The sequence below is a fragment of the Telopea speciosissima genome, chromosome 7, assembly GCF_018873765.1.
Source record: "Telopea speciosissima isolate NSW1024214 ecotype Mountain lineage chromosome 7, Tspe_v1, whole genome shotgun sequence".
In the NCBI taxonomy this organism is placed as follows: Eukaryota; Viridiplantae; Streptophyta; class Magnoliopsida; order Proteales; family Proteaceae; genus Telopea; species Telopea speciosissima.
The window spans coordinates 64,431,577-64,437,840 of record NC_057922.1 but is presented as its reverse complement, the minus strand read 5'-3'; the positions used below and the strand labels follow the sequence as shown (position 1 = coordinate 64,437,840).

General features: G+C 40.2%; 1 protein-coding gene across 1 annotated transcript in view; it reads right to left on the bottom strand.

Moving 5' to 3' along the window:
- Window positions 1–3,396: 3,396 nt before the first annotated feature.
- LOC122667641 (protein CTR9 homolog) overlaps window positions 3,397–6,264 on the bottom strand; it is a 44,041-nt gene continuing 41,173 nt past the window's right edge. Inside the window, exon 25 of the transcript XR_006333827.1 lies at window positions 3,397–3,409. The gene's annotated coding sequence lies outside the window, so the exon portion shown is untranslated. The remainder of the gene's footprint in view (window positions 3,410–6,264) is intronic.

Here is a 6,264-nt window from a genome sequence, read left to right as displayed (position 1 = left end):
CTCCACTGCTCGAATGTTTTTTCTATGGCTTCACAGTTTAGGTTCCTCAGGCCTCACAGACGAACCCATGAAGAACCGACGTGGAGCATTGTTGCCATTGATGCAGCAGTGTTGGTGACAGCTATTCCGTCATAGCAGAGGAACTATTCGTTGCCTATCCTCTTACAAGCTTGACCACTCCCGTTTCTTCTATTGCTTGTGGCAGAGGGAGAGAGTGGAGAACCTGCAGGATGGCGGCCAGAATGATCTCCCCACCCGCTGAGTTTTCTTTTGGCGAAATGATATCCCTCTCCTCTGCTTGACATATTCGGGAAAAGCTTCCGTGCAATGTAAAAAAGAAGAAAAAAAAGAATATACCAGGTTGTGGAAGCTTTGAGTTCCGTTTTCTAGTTGAAGTTTGTGAGGGGTTATTAAGGAATTGAAAGCTACTTCTCTCTTCAATTCAAACGGGCCCTCTAAAAATGAAGAATACTGATGAGGAAATTAGTCCACCTGGCTGTGGCTTTAGAGTCTACTAGAGGAGGATACGTCGGCATCAGCCCTCCATGGCATCTCTTGAGACTGATGATAAGTTTAGGGGCTATCATATTGATAGGAACCAGCTGGTGGGCTCCATGGTGGATCCCACACATGATGGACAACAAGCCTAGTCTTAGTTTTTATTTTCTTATTACTATTTCTGTTTATTATTATTTTAGGACAGGATGTATATCTTTTTTTTTTTAAATTTATTGCATGCAATTCAGTTTTTTCATTCTAGTGGTAGTATGGTGGGCAGTTATAACCATCCAATCACAGCAAGTATGGTGGGCAGTTATTTCTGTGGCTAACTTTTGTTCTCTTTTTCTTAAAAAGGCCAAGGCAGCTCTTGTAATAGTTGTGGAAGAATTAATGAAAGTAGAACTGTTTCCCCCATGTGTGAGTCTCTCTCTCTCTCTCTCTTTCAGTATCTGATCTTTTTCTTCTTCTTCTTGAATTCTGCTCCCTTTCTTCTCCTTCTTATTCCTCCTCTCTTCTCCTTCTTTGTTTCTTCTTCTATTCTCTACTCTAGACTCTCTATATTTCCCCTTTTCCCCCCACCTTGTGTACTGTTGCCTTCGCATTTCTCTGCAACATAGTGACTATGAACAGAACCTGCCGTGTATGAAGACTGATTGGAACTTGCATTCTTCAAGTCTGGGTTGATGAATGGGATGCTGAATGAATGGACTGAAGGCTACTGTTGTTCCATCTCTCCAATGTGTAAGATCTCCCTCTCCTTCAATCGTATCATCTTCCTCTTCTCTTCTCTGTCTCTATGTGATATAGGTGGTAAAGTCTGTCTCCCCTCCCTATTATTTTCTTCTTCTCTTAGCCTCTATGTTTCACTTCAATCCTGTTAACAAATGTTCCCTACCTTTTACTGTTTTACTTTACATTTTGTTATTGTTAATCAACTGACCTGTTAGTACACTGCCATCAGTTTCCACTTCTCAATTCCTTTATATTGAATGTTTGCTGATTCCATATGTTAGTTGAATGGTTAAGTCACTAACAAGGCACACATCATTTTTAGAATGTTGAAAGTTCATGCATTCAATTTGATATCTTGCTGCCCATGCTTCCCTACCCCCATGTTCCCAATTGATGCCATGTTAAGTTGATTGCATTCAGCTAGGACTATATTGCTCATTATTACTTTAATTCTGTGTTTTAGTCTCTATGTTCATCATGTATGCTGCTACCATTCCCTGACGTTAGTCCACCTATAAGGTTTGAATAGTCTTGCATAGCCTATCCTAGCCAGCCCTTGTACGATTCCTTGTTTCTAGCATTGTTCGAGAACTCGTTTCGTTTCGGTATTTCGGGCTGACCGAAATATCCGAAATATTCGAAATTTCGGATATTTCGGGCGAAATATTGTATTTTTCTGGTATGTTTCGGTAGGTCATTTCAGTGGGTTTTAGGCCAAGTTAAGGCCTGAAACTTCATGGAAACCCTATTTTAGGCTATATAAACACATTTAAATGTTCAAATTGCAAAAATAGTCACCCAAAATGGTGTTTTCGACACCGTGAAGCTGTAGATCGGCTTCCGGTGTCTAACATATATTTATTTCATCACAAACAAACATATTGATCATGCATTTCCCTAAAAAAAACCAATTTTGAGAATATGGTTTTACCTGGAATAGTGGAAAGGCTTCACAGATGTGCTAAGAAGTTTGAATCTGTGTTCTCCAAGTGGTTCCGGCGTAGATGCGGCAAGGATTCAAATGGGAAGTGGAAGAATGGAGAAGAAATGAGCAAAAACCAAGCAAAAACCAAAAAACCAGAGCTGTTTTGAAGTCTCGTTTCGACCGAGACTGACGAAATGTGGTCTTTTATATAAAGGGGTTTGACGAAAAATTCGAAATCTCGAGATATCACGAAATTTCGAGAATTTCGCTCGAGATATTGTATTTTTTCGATTCGAAGTAGCATTTCGTTTCAAGCAGCTCGAAATATCCGAAATCTCGATCGAGATTTCGCGAGATTTTGAACTATGGTTTCTAGGTAATCCCCTACATCACAAACAAAAGTGGTAAATTAAAAACCCATGAATAATAATAGAATGAGAAGGTACTGAAGAAAGTCAGTCGTTTGTACTTTCTAATTTCCAACAGTTCAAGGAAGAAGGTAGTGTGCTATTTCACAGATGTCATATTTTTGTCTACATGAAGAAGGTACGAAACAAATGAGAAACAATAAAATGATTATCAGGGGAAAAACTAATCCAGCAAACCAGATGTGAAAATTTTGAGGAATGAAAAAAGTAATTCCATGCATAATATATGACAGTTTTGAGGATTTCTCTCCTAATTCAAATGAGATATATCAAGAACTTTTGACTCTTGAATTCAACAGCAGAACAAAGGACGGTATAAAAACAGAGAGAGAGATTGGTTCTCTTACAACGAACCTCGATTTAGGAGTGATAATGTGATATCTTTACTGCAGAACTGCCCAAAATAAAGGCTTCTTTGTTGTAAATCCCCATCTTCCAGTACTCCCAGTCTACCAAAGATGCATGATACGTTGGGAAAACAGACTGAGAATTCAAACGACGCTTTAATTTTCAAGTGAAATGGCATTGATCTTTGATATCTTCCATTAATTGTGTCAAAACATACATAGAACAGAACAGACATGAGAGAGAGGGATGGGATAGGAAAAATACATATGAGAGGGAGACAGGAAGGAAGGAACTACCTGACTCAGAGTCTTTTCACTCTGATTTTGGTAGCAACAATAATCGAGTCTCCGCTTGCGATTGAGATTGAATGGGGAAATTGCCCACAACAATTCGTTTTGTTGGTAATCCCCATCTTCAGTACTCCTCCCAGTCATCCAAAGTAGCAGAATATGTTGGTCGACAAAGTCAAAGAATTCTAACAATGCTTCAATATTCAAATGTAATGGCATTGATATTTGGTATCTTCCCTTAATTGAGTGTCAAAGCATTGATAGAACATAACCAGACATGAGAGAGAGAGAGAGAGAAAGGGGGGGGTGGGATAGGAAAAATACGTATGCGAGGGAGAGAGAAAGGAAGGAACAAATACCTGACAAGGAGTCTTTTCGCTCTAGTTTTAGTTGTACAATCGATCAAGTTGCCGCTAGCTTTGTTGCCATTAACTGAGTCCCCATTCATGGTTGAGGATGAGATGTGAGAAACAGCGAATGCACATGAAGCGGAAGAGGTGTCTCCCCATAGTCAAGATGTACGAGGGAAACAACCAGCATGGAGCAGCAAACTTTGGCACACAGGAGAGTTACTTTTGAGGTGGCTCAAGGGTAGTTTTGTCATTTTAAAGGAGAAATTGTTTGACACATCCACATTCACAAACAAGAGTTTTCACTTCTTTGCAAGCTTTTGCTCTGCAGGAACAACATTTATTTGGAGAAGTGCCATGACTGCATGTGGTTTCTTTTTTAGTCAATCACAGAATTACTTTTTTCCCCATTGTTGGATACAGACATACATGCAAGCATTTCTTCTTATTCTTTTTTTTTTTTTTTGTCGGTTGGGGGGGGGGAGGTACCAAAGCATTCTGCACTTCCACTAATGTAAATGACACCCTCCCTTTGAAACTTGTACATGTCATGTCATATAATCATATTCGTTTTACACACTCTAACAAACTCTACTTATCATGTAACTCTTATTTTTCAAACATTTGTATAATAATGGAATACGTCCATGGACAATGACTTTAGAACATTCTTACAGAATTACATTAGCATGCCTGTAGGTCAGGTTTGCAATCATAAAGCATGTAAATGTAACACCTAAGATTCAAAATTCCATTAGTGACTACAAAAGTAAAACTCAAGGTCTGTTGATTTTGTATGTCTAAATTAGTTAATAAATTCCACACTTAAGACAGGAAAATCAATAGCCCACCAATAATACTACGTTGGAATTTTATAACTTGCACTGATGTGTGAAATGAGCATCATAATTTCAATTGAGAGATATGATTGAAGTGACAGGAAAAAGACTTGCTTCCCAAGGCTGATGGTCAGGTCGACCCTTGTTATCCCACAGATTTTATCACAAAAATAGTAGCAAGAACTATTTGATATTAGGTCTCCAAGGAAATTAAGATCTATCTAAGTGGTAGCATTTTATTCCCTAAAAACTAAGAAGTGATAGTTTCATGCGAATAAATTCAACAAGTAGTAAATAGGAGAATTGACCAAGTAGAAAAGCTAGAAGGTGATCATGCCCAAGTATAGAGTGTCCTGTAGTTGTTAGGTTGAGTAACAGCAAAATGAAGCAATAAATGGCACTGGATAACACATTGTTTTCAGTATCAGTAACAGTCATACAATTTTCCCATAATATGCGACAGAAAATTAAATTGTTTGTAGGAGAAAAAGGTTTGGTTGTATGAAGTTGCAAAACAAAATCATTTATGAATGAGAGGATCCACCTCCAAAAAGTGCGTGATGCAATAAGGGTGTTTCTGGTGCCACTCAATAATGGATCAATTAAATTCTAAACCCTTTTCCCTTTGGAGATCAATTCTCTCCCCATTTGATGTAAATGGCATCCATGTTTCCTCCCTGTCTCTTTACTGGTTCTTGGTTATGAATATCTAATAAGAGCACTCCAGGCTTCAGTTGTTCACAGTTGGTGACAACATAAAGTCACCGTGATCCTTGTAAAAAGATTCAAAAACCATAGAATAGATTCGTATTTTTCTCTGCTTGGGATTCAATGTAAAAAAATCACCATTACATGAAGCAAAAGATTGAAACTCATCATCATAATAATGTTAGACGGGACAAGATACAGATGGAAACATAGAAAAGTTTAAAAAAGCACAAAGCTAAAGAAAGGACAAACCTTTGAATTACAAATAGAGTAGAGAAGGAAGAAAAGAGGAAAACAACGGGGCACAAAAAATGTCAATCAATTTACCAATTTACAGAATGGAGAAGCCCGCCCTAGTTAACCAAACATCCTTCTGACCTTCCCGTTTGCCCCTAAATCACCAAAGAATTCTAATCCCAAATCAATGGATCAAACTCGAATGCGCTCTCCACTTGGGAACCGTCCCACCAAGGTGAATGATAAGAGAGAAAATTGGATACTCCCAAATCAATCACCAAGGCTAAGTGTCATGTCTGTCCTTTAATCTTTGAAATCTGCCGTCTCTTCAAAACTAGAAATCCCACCACAGCGACCTGCAATATAGTGGCGATCCCAGCAAACAAAAATCCGATCTTCTTCCCCAGATTGATCTTCCGCACCGAGGTCTTTCTAGTGGCACCATTCGCATTGAGTTGGCTACCCGATGACCGCTCATTACTATGAGGAGGTGGAGGCGTAGAATGTGTTGAACGTGAGGCTACGGGAGATTGTCGCCGTCGAGGTGGCGGTGGAAGCGATGGTGGTGGGGGTGACCGTATCCGTGGCGGCGGCGGTGGTGGTGGCGACTGCAGCAACCCTGGCGGTGGCGGGGGCGGTGGCGACTGCAGCCCTGGCGGCGGCGAAGATGGAGGGGGAGGGGGAGGGGGAGTGGGAGTAGGAGGAGGAGGAGGAGGAGGAGGAGAAGGAGGAGGAGGAGAAGGAGGGGGAGGAGGCAGTGTCGGAGGCGGGGGTGGAAAGACTGGCACAGCCGAAAGAGTAGAAGTGATGAGATCCAATCGGTCCAGCGATAGAGACCCTATAATCTCCAAGAACATGAATATTAACGTCAGCAACGTCCGTTCCATGAGTAAGACGAAGACGAAG